Raw genomic sequence first — 17,496 nt, 5'->3', positions numbered from 1 at the left:
GAGCTCTTACCTGTGTCCATGGCCATGCAGAGATGGTTTCTTAGTGCTACTAGAGCAGTGTCTGGGCTGTGCCCTGATCTGAACATTGTTAGTGAGGCATCCAGGATGTCACATGTTGTGGGAGATTGGTGGTTCCCACTTTCTCAGTTAATTTTGCCCAGGAATGGGTGTTTGGAGAGAGGACAGTAGTTGGAGAGACCTTCAGGGTTGAGTGTTGGCTTCCTTAGGATTGGGTGAATTATTGCATTTTCCAATGAGTTTGGTAGGTGCACTTCTTCTCTGGAGGAGGCATTGACCATTTCCATCAATAGTGGGCAAAGTTGTTCTTTGCTGATTTTTACCAACCAGGAGGGATATGGATCCATTTCCCAAATTGTGGCTCTAATATTTTTCAGGCCTTCTTGAGCTTCGGCATGTGTGATGGGAGCAAATCCAGTCAGCTATGGTGGGGTGAATAATGCAATCTGGTCAGGATGGAATTCTCTCTCTTAGTTAAGATCAACTAAATACATAGAGTTATCAGTGCAGTCTGCTGATGGCTCTTCACAGCTGTTGATGCGTGGGTATGGTGTCTGAGCTACGCAGTCTGAGTTGATTAGCCAGTTCATGATGTGAAAACTTGGCTGCCCATGATTCTGTCATGTTGATTGCAAGGGAGTAAAGGGCTTGTTCGACCTCCTTTACTGCAGTGGTGTAGTCATAAAAACAGCCATACTGGGTCAGACCAAAGGTCCATCTAGCCCAGTATCCTGTCTTCCGACAGTGGCCAATGCTCGGTGCCCCAGAGGGAATGAACAGAACAGGTAATCATCAAGTGATTCATCCCCTGTCGCCCATTCCCAGCTTCTGGCAAACAGAGGCTAGGGACACCATCCCTGCCCATCCTGGCTTATAGCCATTGAGGGACCTATCCTCCATGAATCTATCTAGTTGTTTTTTGAACCCTGTTATAGTCTTGGCCTGCACATCCCCAGCAAGGAGTTCCACAGGTTGACTGTGCGTTGTGTGGAAGAAAAAACATTTCCATTTGTTTGTTTTAAATCTGCTGCCTATTAATTTCATTTGGTGGTCCCTAGTTCTTGTGTTATGAGAAGGAGTAAATAACACTTCCTTGTTTACTTTCTCCACACCAGGATGATTTTATAGACCTCTATCATATCCCTCCTTAGTCGTCTCTTTTCCAAGCTGAAAAGTTCCAGTCTTATTAATCTCTCCTCATATGGTGGCCGTTCCATACCCCTAATCATTTTTGTGCCCTTTTCTGAACCTTTTCCAAGTCCAATATATCTTTTTTGAAATGGGGCAACCACATCTGCACACAGTATTCAAGTCCTGCAAGCGTTTGTGCTGCTAGTGGAGAGATTCAGAATATGTTTTACAACACGGATGCATCACCTTTCTGCCTGTGCACATCATCTGCTGTAGTTCTTCCGTGAACCCTAGGGATCTTATACAGCGTGGGAGGAGTGGGCAACTTTGGGCCAAGGCGCTGATGATAGTAGACATGATGTGATTGCACTGTTTTACTAACTCATCAGCATGTTGATCTTGTATTAGTGTGGGTTGTTCCCCTTGAGCAAGTTGAAAACCTAGAGAGTCTTTAGGAATAGAAATAGCTCACCTCTGTTGTGGGAAGGATGTGACTTCTGACTGGATGTGGTAGTGGTCAGACCAGAAGAAAGTGGTATGTTGGTGCAGGCAATTGAAAAGGAGTGGAAAATGCTATGAAATTCATTCCCTCAGTACAAGTATCTTTCTAACTCAGTTCCATGATTCTATATTTCTGATGTAAATGTTTCAATAACAGAAGTGAGAAGACATCAAATTCATGTGTAACAGGATAACTTGGGAACAAAAGTGAGGAACATCCTTTGAAACAAAAGACACTTGAGAAGTATAGCCATCATCTGTAACACACCTCATATCCACTTACATGGTCTGCAACAGTGCACAAATGTTCACAGCACCTTTGTGACTGTGCTTGATAAGTACTGTTGCATCCTACACTTTGTCACTCTGATTTGGAAGTGGCACCACACAGTGCCTCATTGTACTTGTTTGGGTGCCCCATATTCCCTTTCTCCTCTATGTATGGGACGAGGGGTCCTCTGGCCAGAATACGTCTCCCATGATGCACTCATCTCTCATACATAATGTCATGCATGATGTCTCATCTCTTGCTGAGTCACTGCACTGCATCATGGGAACATGGTCCATAAGGAACAATGGGGACAAGAGGCAACTGAATTGCAATCCTCATGAGGCATCACCATCACTTACATTGCCATGCTCCAGTACCCACTCACTGCATCCCCTAACTCACCCTCCCAAAGAGCCAAACTGCAGAATGTGGGAGAAGGGGACTCACTGGACTGCAAGGGAGGGCCGGAAGTATGTCTGCTCTCTAGACCCAGGCCTGGATCACTGCTGTCTCTCTCTATGTCCCTCCAAAATCCTGAATTAAACTGTTAGTTCAGCTACAAAAGAAAGCAAAAAGGATCACAGGGTGGCTGGCCCCAGAAAATAAAGTAGGTTCCTCACCCCTGTGCCAGAACAGGTGCTCCCATTTGGTCAGTTAAGAGGCCTGGGCAGCACTGGGGAGTTATAAAGGATCAGGGGGAATCAGAGAGGAAAAAGACCTGGTGAGTCAGAGACCCAGTGAGACTGAGGCTGTAGTGGTGAAAAGGGACAAGTGAGAGCTGTCAGAGCCAGAAAGTATTTCCTAGGGGAAGTCTGAAGGCAAAGGGAACAGCAAGAGGGGTTTGCTAGGTGAACTCTCAAAGCCTGGACTGGAAGGCTGAAGATGGGGGCGCAGCAGAGGGAGGTGCCTGCTGGCTCTAAAACGAGAGGTCTGAAGTCCGGGGAGCAGTGAAGGGGGTTACTGGCCGACATCTCTACATTGGAAAATTGGACCCAGCACAACAGCGAGAAGGCCAGGGGGAGCGAGGGACGCTTCTCTGAAAAGGGTGATCTCCTGGCAGAGAGGCTCTTGGGGTCCCTGCTGGCAAGAGCGGGATTGCACTCCCACTGGAAGGGCTCAGGTGGCAGTCCTGGCAGAGGGACAGGAGAGGGCCAATGAGTAGCCTAGGAGTAGCAGAAGATGCCAGAGTGTGGTATGTTGCATCATGGGATTTTAAGGAGTATGTAAATGGAGGTGAGAGACAGACATATAGATATGCAGTCCTTGAATTACCCGAGAGGGGAAGCTGAGGCAGGCTCACTAGCTGTGCTGTGGCTTGGTGCAGACGATGCTTCAAGCTGGGCTGCCCTAGGACAATAAGCCAGAAGAGTAAACAGCAAAGGGTAGAACATTACAGAATAAATGAACAAAAATAATAAAAGTAAGCTCCTTATTAGAGCTGGAGGCAAAATTCTGAAATTTTGCCATGGAAAAGTAATCATCAAAAACTTTGAATGTTTCCAGTGATTTTGACTAGCTTTGCTCTTTACCTCTTTGATTACAGTCAGCCAAAGCCGCCCCAGCTCATCACAGCGCCGATCGGCTCCTGCAGTCCCAGAAATGGTCTAGCACCTGATGCAGTCTGAGCTGCTGATTCCCCAACCATTGGTGTGAAAGTATGAGGGCCTAGAAGGATGTATCCCCTGCCTCACGATGCATGCGGCAATCTACATGCAGGACAGAACCATTTGAAATAGGCAACAGAGCAAATCGCAAACATGAACAGGTGTAAATAGGCATTAAAACAACATTTCTCAGACTCTGAAAAGGCTGAGCCTCCCTCAAGGAAAACTGAGCCAATCATGCCTCACTTCAGTCCTGCGGTGTGTTAAAAGCCCGTCCAAAATGAGTGGTCACTCACAGTAGAGTGTGGATTTTCACTGTATGATACTTTTCATGATTTGATGAGCAGTAAAATAGTTAACATTGACATTTAAAGTACGAGTGGCATCTGAGTTAGCCCCCTTTGAAATGAATAGGGGCAGTTCACACCTCAGAGCTATTTTTCAGGCTCTCTGCAAAATCAGACAGTTGTGGCTGCACTGGTTACTCTCACTTCACATTTCCCCACAACCAGAACTGCTAAGGACTTGCTTTAAAAATGAAAGCCTGGACTCTGGAGTGCAATTAAAAAGTCTATTTGCACCCCCTGGATACTCCTTGATTGCCTCCCAAGGGGACACTCCTCACACGTTGGGAAACACTGCATTAAGAATATTAATAGACATTGTGCACCTGCTCCTGGAACTGTGCCAGGCATTGAGATAGATGCAACAATTCACAGCCCCTATAATATTTCTGAGTGCCCACATGAAAAAAGATGCGTGGGGTGCATGCACTGTAGCTCATTGTAGCTCACGCTGGTGCTGTTCTTTAGTGTAGACACAGTCTTCGGGACTAAGCAATGAATTGTGCGACATGCCTTTCACTTTGAGATGCAGGTCAAAAGCTGCTGCAACCCTCATTGCTAAGTATGGCACTATACCTTCGTCAAGTGCCTATCATTGTTGGGCTATATGCCATTTGGGATTAGAGCAGCCAGGCGCAGGATATAAATTTGTCACTGGATTTATCATATATACTATATATTTTACTCTAATTGCATTTCCTAGATTTCCTGTTGGAATGTTGCAATTTGCATTGTCCCTATGGAACAGGGAGATCACATGGCTGCCATTAGAGTCAGAATTTGCCAACCGTTACAATGCATTGATATTTGACATTAGAACAGTTCTCTCCTACACTTAACATAGGAACTCCCTGTAGTAACCAGCAACAGTTGACAATGTTGACTCTAAATGGATCCTAGCGTAGTTTTTAAACAGGGTTTTTCAATACCTTTCTTAGATAACAAAAGGGCTGAGGACACCCCAAGTGAGACTACCCTATGACAATGAGACAGCAGAGTAAACAGCAGCAAAGGGTAGAAAGTTACAGAATAAATGAATGATCATAAAAGTAAGCTCCTTATTAGAGCTTCTATCCTGATTTAGCAAAGAGGAGAATTTCAAAACTGCATACTGAACTTTAAGCATAAAACAATTCCACAAGGGAAGTGCATGTGCTGAATTTGTACAGAAGGTCTCAATTAAACAAAAGGGTTATTTTACATTTAGATAGCAACAGATAACAGTGACCCTGTGACCTGCTTGAGGAATGAGTCTGGAGAACGGAAAACATCCCCGCTATCATGCAATAATTTACAGGAGAATTTTAACAGTGAAGCCAAGACTTGCTGCATGGTTGTCATTTCTTCCTCTCACACTCTCCCCTGCACAATTCAGCACCAGCCTCTCAACAGAAGCTCAGCTGTGCTGAGTGACAGGAGTAAACAAAAGGAGCTCATTTATCATGCTGACATGACCTCTCTCCCCTTCCGTTTTCCCATGCTGTAGTTGAAGCCTCTTAGCAGTAAGATCCTTCCATTCAGTGAAGAAGAGTTTTAAGTACATGTTTTACTTAATAATTTGAGCTATAAATAGATAGAATTAAAAGCAGGGTTTTCTATGAAACAGGTAGTGGTTTGCAAACAGCATGACAGCTGTCACCAGTAGCAACCATTACAATTAATGGTGCAAAGCAGTTTCCTTTATGAAGCTTTGTTTTAACATGCTCATAATGTCTTGAGCATTCACTTTCAAGGCTGATATTTTCCATGCACAATTACTTCCTGCCAGTGAATTTTTTTTCTGGAAAGTTTGACAAAATCCCACCACCATTTTGAAGTTGAGAGAGTAAAAAAAAAAAATATATATATATATATATATATACACACACACACACACACACACACCAAAATAGTCTTTCAATTGTAAACAAACTCTAACCACTCTCTTTTGAGCAAGGCTGTTGCAGTTCAGGGCAACTGCACCTGTATTTCCTCTCTGTGGTCCTTTGACAGCCTGTAGTTCTGGCTCCTCAGCTGTCACCTCTCATGGGCAGAGACCCACATCTCTCCCGCCCCTGACTGGAGTTTTTCCAGGAAGCACAGTTCCTTGCCTACACTGCGAGTTCCCCAACAAGTCACACCGTCTAAGCAGGCCTGCTTTGCTTTCTCAGAGGCTATAAACAGTGTAATAACCCACAGTTAGAAGTTACCACACAACCTTTTCTAAGCAAAGACACTTAATCTTAAGGTGAAAGCATTACAGAGAACACACTAAAAATCAACACACATGCTAATAAGCTTACCAGAGACCTCTCCAACTCAAACCAGGGTTCTGGTAGGATTCAGTTCTGCAAACTCCAACAATGGGTTTTTTTGTGGTAACACCTTTTGCTCAGAATAAGAACCCCCATGAACCCGAGTCACTCCCTTATATAGTTTGGGCCTTTGATCTTGGGGGGGTGGGGGGATAGGAACAGGTAATCAGCAAACAGTGGTCTTCTCAGGGCATAGCTTCAAAAGATTGGGTCTGAAGGTGGGAATTGGTATTCCCCTCCTCCCAACTATTCCCTAGCAAACGCACTTTACTAAAAGTTCCCATCCAGCACATTGTTTAAAAGAGTCCTTTGAAGTTCATAATGCTTCCCAGGAGTTACATTAGTCACATCTCCCTCCCTAGAGACATTACATACAATGCCTCAATAATACATAAATATTTACATTTAATACAATGAACTCCTAAAATACTTAATTCAATGAGGTTTAACAATTCAGTAAGGTTTGTCCTGGATATTACAGGAAATTGCTGTATCACAAAGGCTATTGCAAAAATGTCTCAAGTTTGAAAACTTAAACTTGGCATGTGTACAATCTGAATCCTCATAACAGACTAGTGCCTTTGGTTGCTTAATCAAATCTTCTTTCCTGATTTAGTAAAGAGGAGAATTTCAAAACCGCACTTGAACTTGAAGCATAAAGCAATTCCACAAGTTGGATAATGTGCTGTGATCTCATACTGATGTAGAAAGATTGAAGAAATCACAAGTTTGGACTTTGAACAGCAAGTACATTGTTTCCACGAAGGATGAAGAACCTAGAATTCTACAAATGGTTTACTCCAAACATGGCATTAATTATTTTAATAATGCACAGCAGCTGCTCTGATCTGTTCCAGAAGAACTGATACTATAGACCCAGAGCCAGCCTTGTGCAGCAGCAGGCTGTGTTCAGTTCCCAGGCCTGGACACGTTTTCTAGGGTAGGGACACTGTGTGGAAATGAAAAGTTCAGTCCCTGGGGAAAGGGGGGCATCTTGTGTTCCTCAAGTGATTCTTTTGGTTGACTGAGGAGTGGAAATGCTGTGCTGCACACAAAATAGCATCCAGTTCTCTTCACCCATGAGGGCCATAGCTGCCACTAACGTTGTGTAAAATCTCCCAGTTTCTGTTCACTTGGATCTTAGTGAAGCTTTTTGGCAGGTTGATTCATAATCCAGTGAGGTATATTTACTGGCTGTCCAAAACTTAAAGGGAAACCAGGGAGTTTAACTAAGTTTCCTGGAGAGTGGTTGGGTCCTGTGAGGTATGAGCATCACACAGAAGGCTGCTGCTCTTTCAATGAGACAAATTCTCAGGAGGTATAAACAAGTAACTCCATTGACACCAGTGGAGCTTGGCTGATGTCCTCCAGCTGAGAACCTGCTCCAGTAAGATCAGGCTTCCCCAAGTAACAGATCAGTGGCCCTCTTCTTTAGGAGGAGCCTGCTCCAATGTCTGCAGAGGCAGACATCTGAAATCCTCCTTGGTAGCAGGTATTTCTTGGGCTTGCAGGGGTGGCATTTCTTCAGAACCCAGAAAGGCTCCTCTTGGTTTTGCTGCTGAGTTTTTCTTTTACTCAGTATCTCATCCTGGATCCGAGACACCCCAGAGCTCACTGTACTAACAGGAAGTTCTGTGGTGGGATTGTGGGTCCCAGCCACAGCTCACTGCGGGTTCATTGATAGCCCACAACCAAACAGATTACACACTATACTGTTAAATTTTGTTGTGAAACTTTTATATAACCTAGCAGTAACAGCTGAGAAGAAAACAGGTCATGTGGTACGTAGGGATTTCCGTGCTCCAGGAATATGGAAAAAAAATGTTAAAAACTAGAATTAAACTCTCTCATTTCTATGTTGGAATAAAGTGAAACTTGGGAACCAAACTTTTTTTTTTTTAGTGTAGGGTCAAACATGTCAACTTTCTACTTAACCAAAATTGTGTACAGAGTACATACAAGTATTTTACAAAGAGCAACAGGCATTCTCAATATTTTGTCATTGGGGCCTTTGCTAGGGGATAACATGAACACTGTCTTCAGTGTATGTTAAAGCCACAGCTGTAAGGTAAACTAGCTGTTTTCTTAAAGCCTTTCGGTTTGGTTGAATGTCTGCTCAGTGGTTCCCAAACTTTATTCCTTCAGGTAACACTTCCTTTAAAAATTGTTGAGGTGAAACTGATGGAATATCATCAAGTTTGTTCCATAAGTGGCAGGTGTACCACACTTTGGTAACCCCTAGATATGAACTCTTCTAGAGCGTTGGCCTGCCCTTATCAGAACACAGTGTAGGGAATCTTCCTTCCAGCTCCTATTGTGTGAGGAGTAGGGGTAAGACACGATAATTTTGTGCCCTTTACTCCATGCAGAAGAGGGGAGTCTTTTCCTGGTAGTGCTCTTTGCTCAGTACAGGACTTGCTAACCTGCCTCTCCAAGGCCATAGGTTGATTTGCCTACTATGGGAGGTATCCTGACCATGCTGAAGTCAATAGGACACGTCTGACTCCACCTAGTTTCAAAGGTATCTGATGCAGTATTGTTGTGGCCTAGGACGACTATGGGTAGCTGGTTTAAAGCTTTTATCTAGCAATTCCAGTACATCAACTAACACACTTGACTTGATCATTAGTGTCTTGCACAATGCCCTTCCCTCAGCTAGTGAATGGTTAAGTCCAGGAGGGAACCAGGCAGCACTTAGCAAGGGGTGTAACCTACAAGTATGTAGCTTGCATCTTCTAACAGTCCACAATAGCAAAAAGGGGAGTCACCAAGGCCCCACTTTAGTCATTAGCTGTACATCGTGTCACTCCACATCTGAAGTGATTGAGCTTTACCCATAGATGGCATGAAAGGTCAAAACCGGGGGCTGGACTGTTGGATCTGTCACAAGATAGGCATGGGCTATGGCTAAGGCTTGTTCTTGCCCCTTGGAGGTGACAGTTTCCTTAGGAGAATTGCCCAACCTGGCTGCCTAGAACTGAGACGGTGGCTCGGTGGATTAAACACAGCTTTAAATAGAGGTAGATGTGACATGTCTTGTCCTTTAAGGAACAGATTCTGCAAGGTGATTTGGCATCTGATATCAAGAGAAGCAATATTGGACAGTAACACCACTAAGGCCAGTTGGTTGGTCGCTTAGTACCTTTTAGTATATGCATGGCTTCATTCAGCTGAGTGGCTCTTCGTCCTGTGTGAAGAGAGCTGATCCACACCGGGAAACAATCTGCTATAGAATAGCACAGACAAGCTTAGAGTTTCTTACTGTCAGCGCATTGGCTTCCCACGTAGAACCAGCTAATTTGCTGATCAAGTTTGTTTTATTTTCTGCAAGGTCTTGGCAAGGTGTTCCTTAAAAGTCGAGGTACACCTACATATCGAGGCTTTGGGTCATGGCCCAGCCTGTATCCATTCAGGAAGATGTTGATCTGGAAAGATCTTAAACATGATCAAGAGATTTTATATACTTATGCAGAGTGTTTGGAAAAAGAAAGTGGCAATTTCTGATCCTCAGTTACTCCAGTATAAATCTGGAACAACTCTGGGATTTCTGCCTTCATAATGGAGTTCAATATTACAGGATATAGGTTCCTATTCAGCTAATCATTTGTGTGTTTTGGGGCTTGATCCTGCAAGGTACTCAGCAGCCTAACCACAATCTGGCAGAGCACCTAAACAGGTCATTACGTTGAGGCAGTTGGACTACTCACAAGCATAAGTGCTCTGCTGATTCAGGGCCTGAGCCCTGGATGGACACAGCCTGTGTTCAGATTTACTATTCTAATTATCTAGAACAAACATTACTAGAAGCAGGGGTAGAGAAGCAGATTTTTTGATTATAGACACTATTCTAAAGGACCTACTTACAACAGTGAGGGCTGGCTTCGAGTGACAGTACAGAATATATTTTTAGAGTGACTCAGTTTGGCCTAAATAAATTTACAGTTTTAGAGTGGTTTAATATTTACCAAAAGCACAAAATGACATCTGTTTATTCACTTTAATCATATTGGTGTTATGTTGACAATTAACCTTTGATTCCAAATCCTTTGGAAACGTTAATTGTACTAATCAAATTCAGAATAAAATATCTAAAATAGAATTATTGTACTAGAATGCATTTATATTTGTTAAAAATGCACTGTATAATTGAATGGGTTTAAGGAGACATGCTTAAAGCAAATGGTTTTGGAATGACAATGTTAGCTGGAGTAAGTTTTAGAAAACATGGTAATTGGTTAACATTTTGGTGCTCAGTTATGGCAAAAATTGCATGGTGTCATGTTTTAATGCTCATCTCAAATCAGCAGTTGGCTTTTAATCAGGATCTTCCCAGCAATATTAGGAAATTCCTTTACTCCTTAGGTTAATCTAAAATACATTCATTTTAGCATCAGATTTTCTTACACATAGGATTGATAATCTACTTGGTTTGCATGGAGCCAATGTCTTAAACTTACTTTCATTGAAGTCAAAAGCAAAATTTTCATGGACTTTAATGGGATGAAGATCTGGACCAGGTTGGCTCACATTTTGAATGGTTACAATTGTCATTCTTCTTTATTCTAACATATCCATTCTTTTGGAAGAGCATTTAACAAGCCTGATGGTTCTCTGAATAAAACTGACAGCCTGTATCAACTGCATAATTTTGCATATTAAAACCAGGTTCCACAAATAATATGTATAGTAGATAACGAGGTGATCCGTCCCCTTTAAGGGCAGTGTGGCTCAGGGCAGCCAACCTCTTTCCACGTATGGCCCTAGAAGCACAGTTCCACAGGAGGAAGAGAAACCATTACAGATTACTATACAGCCCCAAGGTGAGTTGTGGAACCCTGTCCCAAGTGAATCCAGTGAGGGTTACAGCATCAGAAATTTAAAGCTGAAGTGCATGAAGCAAAAAAGGGTGCATCCCAGGAACAATGGAGAATTTACAAAAAAATGGAGATGTTTTCAAAGGTGATGGGTGCTTTTGTTATGCATATTAGAAGCACACGGAATCTTTCTTTAAAGGAGATAAGGCAATATGCTGTGTTTATTGAGAGTACAATTTAAGCATTAAAATCAACATATGGTTCCATTCACACACACACACACACACACCCCCCAAAAGGTTCTGCAGCTGGATTTTATAGTTACCAGTCCTTAGTGTTGCTCAGTCAGTTCTAGTGGCCAGCTGAAACTGCACATGAGGGAGGGGAGCTGGGCCTCTGTCGAACACATTCGAATCTCCAATGTTGATGCAGAACGAACCCAAAGTCCCATGGCAATACACTCTTCTTTTATAGTAATAAGTTCCCATACAAGGCTCTGGACCTTTCTGTGTCACACGGGAGCTGTTAATCACTAGGTAGTCAAGGTTGCTTCAATCAAGATTTGGGTTGTTACTAGGAGTTATCCACAGCTGCTTCTTATCTCATCCCTCTGGCTCCACTCTTTGTCTGGTCTTTGGGGTGTATGCCTTTGCTTTAGGGTTGTCAATCTGCCATCCAGGTGATTGATAAAGTTGGTGCCTCTCAACTCCTCCACTCCCTTCCTGACCTCTGGCCCAGCTGTCTTTTCTCAGTTAATTACCATACATTCTCCACTCACATACCAAACAGTATGTAAGGCAATAATTACAGCCATAACACTTTATCCTTAAGAAGGATCATTAACACAAATCAGCAAAGAATAAACTTAAAACAATTTCTTCTTACAATTCAGGGCTAGCAAAATGGAGTATAAAGCTAAACAAGCAAAATGGAGTATAATTTACTTGAGACAATTTCTTCCCATTAGGCTTTTGGCCTACATTGTTCCCCTTTTGACCCTTTAATATCAATATATTAAATGGGTCACATCTTGTGTAATTGCTTTAAGGCAATGTATTGTGAAGCAATTTGGGCTTGTGGTTTTAACTTGAGGTACAGTCTCTTTATCCAACAGCACATAAAACACATTACAAACATTATTCCCATCAGTACAAAGAAAATAATTATGGGATGAATCATAATATTTAAAAAACTGATGTCCACAAGGGGGGACCAGCCTCTAAAAATGTCATACCAGTGGTGCACCATCATTTGTTGAGCTTGTGTGGATACTTTTAGAATTTCAGTTCCTTGGTGAAAAATAGACAGACTTCGTGTTAGTACTTTTGTCTGGGTTGCTGCAGTTAATTGACTAATTTGCTTATTCCCTGCTAGCCATTGGTATGAGGTGGTCCAATTAACCCACAAAATAAAATTAAAACTTAGGGCATTATTGGCATCTGCTAGGTTAACATCCCTATTTTCATGAACCGGAAAATAGTAAGTCATGGTGGGGGTTTGCAATATTGTTACATTGCACATACATTGTTGTACAGGTGGCCTTTGAGTATCCTTTTCCTGCCACACAATTTTCTCCAATCCACTAATACAAACAATTCTTTCCATCATAGTATACTTTGGTGGTGCTATTATCCAATTCATCCCAGTAGCATGTTGGAGTAACGTAAAGATTTCCCCCACAAATGCACCCCCATTGTCTGCATCTACAACCTTGGGAGTCCCATACCTGCATACCACTTCTGTATCCTTTCCATCAGCTGCTTTCCACCCATTTCTTTGGCAGTCATACATCCAAAACTATATCCCTTTCACACAAAATCACTATCGGCATAAATATACACAGGTCCGGGGGGGGGGGGGGGAGTGGAGGGGAGCCTTCATACAGTTTTAAAACTTGGTATATAGCGTGAAGTTCAGCATGCTGTGCTGACCCATAGGCCAAATGTCCCTGAATAACCTCCTCCTCTAGGTTAATAGCAGTATATTTAATTAATCTTTTCCCTTTGATTACCATTGAACTCCCATCTGTAAACCAAACGTGTTTTTCCTTGGCACTAAAGCAATCTTCTGTTCCAGAGTGATCTCTGGGCACTCATATTTATTTCCTTTTTTAATTAAAGCATGCATCAGCATGTCTGGTTTGGACACTGTTTCAGTAGCGATTCCTCTGTTAACTAGAATGAGGGTCCACTGGGCCATGTGGTATTAGAAACCTCATCTCCCATCAGTTTGCCTGACAAAATATATTTAAGGGGAATGTGGGTACTTTGAATAGTAATGGGCGCTGTGCTGTGAGTGATTCAAAGGATTGTACTGCCCAGACAACTGCTAGACATTCATGTTCACAAAGGACCAAAATTTAATTCTGCGCCTTGTAGTTTTCTTGGTTCATAGGCTACTGGCACCAGCTTTCCTTTTTCATTATTTTGCAGTAGAGTAGCTGCTATTGCTATGTCATTAGCAGCCAGACGGAGAATAAATGGCCTTGACTCGTCAGGAAAGTGTAAAGCTGGAGCTGTGGCTGCTTTTTGCCTTAAAGTACTTAGGGTGGAATCCTGTTCCGGCCCCCATTCCCATTGAGTCTTTTTCTTTAAACAGTTTCCATAAAGGAAGTGTAATCTCAGGATACTTGTAACCATGTGGCCGCAGGAAATTGAATCCATCCAACAAGACGTGCAAGGGGAATACATCTGTGGCGGCTGGTATTTCTAGCAGTGCCTTTTTGCTAGTCTACTTGCCTGCCCTCTCCCGATTACTAGACCCAGATACATTTAGCTGTGCGTGGAGGCTGGAAGTTGATGAAGATTTTCCAATTATTACTGATTTTTTTTTCCAGTAACCAATGTTTTCACATACCATTCTTTTTCTTGGTAATTTTATTTTGTGGTTAAAATGTGTGTTAATCATTTTTTCCCCTAATACACCCCCCGCCCCGCCACACACACCCAATGCTAGCAACAAGACAAGCCACAACACACGATACTGTCGCAACAGTAGATCCATGGTATTCTGACTTGCTCCTCAGCTGGTACCATTCCCCCCCCCCCCCCCCCGAAATTCTAAAAGACAAGAAAACTTCTTACCCCCCCCCAGATTATTGCTTAAAATACTTTAAAAAAAATTTCCTTGCTGATTGCAGTCAAAATATGGGAATTACCCCCATACTTTTCTGTGTTTTTGTTCTATGGGTAGGCCATGTTTCAATGGCTTCCACCTTTTAAACGTTTAGGGTGAATTATCCCACTGTGCAGTTATGAGGTGATGTACCTCAGTTTTCCTTTTTATATAGCAGACCAGGTTTGTAATAAAGTTTAGCACAGCAAAAACAGTTTTTTTGTTTGTTTGTTTTTTTACACACAGGTAATAGCATTATTGAGAATGATGTAATGAGAAGCATTATTACTATAATGCCTTTTTCTGTGCTCAGAGTACATGTACTTTTATTAAAGGGACAGTGCAGTCAGATTACTTAGAGACCCAAAACTCAGTGTTTCTAACCTTGATTCTTTGTGCATCTTACCACTGCTGTTCCTCCAGAGGGCACTGTCTTTCCTTTTTAAATATCATTACTGCAGCTCTTGACTGCCTGTTATTAACATCCATGACTTCGGTCTTTAAGAACATATTAAAGTACCACAATGCTTTATAAAGTTTAAGAGTTAAATGCTAAATACCATAACTAAACAACACTACTTACCCGTGTCTGGCAAAAAGCATCTGTCAGTTTTGCAACTTTGAAAGATTCAAATGGATTTTCAGTGGCATTATTTACAAACAAAACAAAACCAATTCGTCAAACCTACAAAACAGGATTTTACAAACCAGGAGTGTTGGTTTAGGTTCTTAACATCCATTGCACAGCTTTAATTATTTTACAGAGCTGTACATAGCATACATTCCCTTTCATACATTAAGGGTTTTCTATTGGAATTTAACTGCCCCTGATGTTCTTTAGTAAATTTGATGAAATTGTTCATAGTTAAACAATCTGATTTAAATCATTTCTTTGCCTCCAATATTTTTAGAGCATTCAACTCCTTAATTCCCTCCAGCCTCTGCAGAGTTAGCCTCCCCCCCGCCCCCCACAATCAGTTCCTTAGCTCCCAAAATGTCATCTTCATTAGCTCAGATATCACCATTTCAAGTATTGTCCCAGGGGTTTGAATTCCCCATGCCTGTATTTACAGCTTCCCTTACTTCAACCTGCTACTGGTTACTCCTTAACCTGGAGTAACCCCTGTTCAATTATCAGGGGAAAAGGAACCTGCTTATCCTGGGGCTAATATCCCTGCCTTCCAGACCACCCTCTTGTAGCTGTCCTGCTGGCTGGTTGCCCCCCTGGTTGCTGCAGGGAGGACGCTGCTGGCTTGACCCCCCAGAGGGAAATTGAGGCTCCGCTTTTCCCCATCACTTTTGGGGCCTCCCCTAGCTGGGTTGCTGCTGCTGCAGCTAAGGAGGGAGTGGAGGAGGCCTTGCTTTGTGGAGGGGGTTTGTAACATCTTTGCTTCTGTGGTGGTAGGTAGTGTTGTTGTGGAGAGCAGGGGGAGTGGCGTGGAGCTCTCCCCTCGTCCGTCTGTTCCCCTACTACCACCCCTACCCCCTCCACCTTTCCAATTACTATCTGGCTCTGTTCTCTGCTCCCCAGCCCAGCAGTTTGCTTTGTCCTTGTTTCCATCTTGGGCCAGTAGCAGCAGCAAGCAGGCACTTGTTTTTTGGGTGCCTGGGGGTGCGCATCTCCCCTCCCCTGCTGCTTTCCCCTCTGCCTTGCCCACTGCCTGGTCCTTGCAGCTGTTTGCCCCCTTCCCCTTTGCTGCCTGCCCCCACTTCTAGCCACCATGTTCACTCCAATTGGCCCTGCCCTGTTTTCTGCAGGGCCTCTTCCTTTGTTGGTCATTGATTGGTTTGCCCCACCCTTGCCCCATTGTTGCCAGCCCCTTTTCCCCCTTTTTCAGCTTGATTGCTTTTGAGCCCACCCTTTTTTTTGTTCCTTGCTTGTGGCATACTTGTTCTGCACCCCCCTGTGCTTTATTCCTATCCCTTGCTGTTTGCCCCCCTCCTGGTTTACCCTCTTTGCCCGAGTGCCCACATTACATTTTCAGCGCTTGAGATTCCCCTCCCTTCAGTCATTCCCTTCACTGAGGCACTCTTCCATGATGGTTTAGTTCCCCTCCCACCTCCTTAGTGCAGCCCAGGGAGCCAGTTTCTTCACCCTGTGCTGCGGGTTGTGTTCCTTATTTTCCTGTGTCCCTTTCTGCTGACACCCTCCTGCCCTGCTTTCAGCCTTTGTTTCCTGCCCTAGTGGCGGTCCCTCTCCCTCCCTCCCTCCGGTGGGTGATTTAGGGGGTGGGACTTCCCCGGACACCTCTGCTGCTCCCTTTCAGTTACCCTTCCCGCCCCCCCTTTGCGATGGCTGCCTCGGCCGCCGCTGCTGGGTTGACTGCCATCGCTGCCCCGAGGCACTGGCGGGAGGCACTGATAGCGACTCCTGAGACTCCACTGCTGCCGCTACCACCTCTGCTTTTGAGACCATCCCCTGGCCCTTCCCACTGGCCAAGGGAGCGAAGGAGGGCGAGGCCCCCACCTGGAAGGCAAAACCTCCTGTGGCGATGGTTCCTTCTCCTGCTGTGGCCCTGCTGACTGCTGTGGCCCTCGTTTTCCCCCGACCCGTTATTCCCTCCACCATCCCTGGAGGTGTTGTTCTCTCAGCCCCAAGGGAGGACGCCCAGGTAGATGCGACCCCTCCGCTCTCTGCCTTGCTGTCTGCTCCAGCAGCCTCCCCTGATACCATCCCTGGAGGCCAGGGCCCCTTTCCCACTCTCACCAGGAAACATGGCATTTGTTGCCTCCTGCTGTCAGCCTTGCCACACATGGAAACCTACATGTGGGCAATGGCGCAGGTGGTGGGGCCTATGGCTGTGGTAGCGGCCTCTAAGATTGATGGCAGGAAGAAACATCTTCCCATACGAGGCTGCTGCCTAGGAGGCGGTGGAGAGGGGCCTGGTGGTGGGGGGCCTCCACCTTCCACTGGAGCCATTGGCAGACCTGGGCGTACAGGTGGTGTTTACTTCCATTCTGCCCTTCCTTCCTAATGCTGCCCTTCTGCCATTCCTCTCCATGCTGGAGAAGCCCAGAATCACAGAATATCAGTGTTGGAAGGGACCTCAGGTGGTCATCTAGTCCAACCACCTGCTCAAAGCAGGACCAATCCCCAATTTTTGCCCCCAGATCCCTAAATGGCCCCCTCAAGGATTGAATTCACAACTCTGGATTTAGCAGGCCAATGCTCAAACCACTGAGCTATCCCTCCCCCCAGCCCATCTGTCCTCATCCCCCTACCATTGGGCTGCAAGGACCTTGCCCTCCATCATGAACTATCATTCCGCCGCCAGGTGCGGATCCAGCTGCCGCCAGCAGTATGTGGCTTGGAGGCTGTAGAGGGGTCCTTTCTGTTTTTGTCCTTACTGGATACCTGTGGTTCCAGGACCAGGGTGCAGCTCGCTCTCTAGGGTGGTGGGGGGT

The 17,496-nt window shown here is 44.4% G+C and overlaps 1 long non-coding RNA gene across 1 annotated transcript in view; it reads right to left on the bottom strand.

Annotated features, from left to right (window-relative positions):
- Window positions 1-11,275: 11,275 nt before the first annotated feature.
- Window positions 11,276-17,496, bottom strand: part of LOC122463873 — a 29,923-nt gene continuing 23,702 nt past the window's right edge. Inside the window, exons 3-4 of the long non-coding RNA XR_006287555.1 lie at window positions 14,675-14,776; window positions 11,276-12,266 (exon numbers count right to left, since the gene is read on the bottom strand). This is a non-coding gene — a long non-coding RNA (uncharacterized LOC122463873). The remainder of the gene's footprint in view (window positions 12,267-14,674; window positions 14,777-17,496) is intronic.

The sequence above is a fragment of the Chelonia mydas genome, chromosome 1, assembly GCF_015237465.2.
Source record: "Chelonia mydas isolate rCheMyd1 chromosome 1, rCheMyd1.pri.v2, whole genome shotgun sequence".
Taxonomy (NCBI): Eukaryota; Metazoa; Chordata; order Testudines; family Cheloniidae; genus Chelonia; species Chelonia mydas.
This window is presented reverse-complemented; position numbering and strand designations above follow the sequence as displayed.